The sequence below is a fragment of the Penaeus monodon genome, chromosome 15, assembly GCF_015228065.2.
Source record: "Penaeus monodon isolate SGIC_2016 chromosome 15, NSTDA_Pmon_1, whole genome shotgun sequence".
NCBI classification, from domain to species: domain Eukaryota; kingdom Metazoa; phylum Arthropoda; class Malacostraca; order Decapoda; family Penaeidae; genus Penaeus; species Penaeus monodon.
Genome location: NC_051400.1, coordinates 29244360 through 29244959, shown reverse-complemented (window position 1 = coordinate 29244959; position 600 = coordinate 29244360).

The following is a 600-nucleotide window of genomic DNA, read 5'->3' as shown; positions in this document are numbered from 1 at the left end:
AAAGGACCGTCAGCTGGACATCACACGCGCTAGATGGCAAGCTCATTGACATTTTCAAAGACAAACAGGTGGTTTTGTTTGTAGAATCATACAGGATCTTGCCGAAGCTTCGTGACTTACCGTTTGTGCTACAAGCTTAAGTCTAGTAACTACTGTCTCGCTATACTGTGTGTGATATATCCATTGTGTGCCCTTGTGTATTTTACATCTTGTATATATCTGCCTATATTTGTAAATTATATAATATATGATTTATTCGTGAACCGTTCGTGTGGATTTACCCTATATGTGCGTGTATTTATACATATAATCCATATCGTCGCACATGTTTGACATCACCGTCACATTTTTCATCATCTTTTCTTAATATCATAAGTCTTTTCTTTAAGAAATCGCAATCATTTTGGCTCTTTTCTCTAAACGATTCAAGGGTCCTTCTAGCAATATTGCAGGAATTTAGTTATGATTTTCCTTCTGCTTCAGAAAATGCAAAGAATATGAACATCGTGTGGCTACCTCTGTCATAGTGACTAAAGCAATATTGGACTTAGGTAGTTTATGATAACTAAATAAAATTCTGGGAAAGGCTGTGGAGCGGGG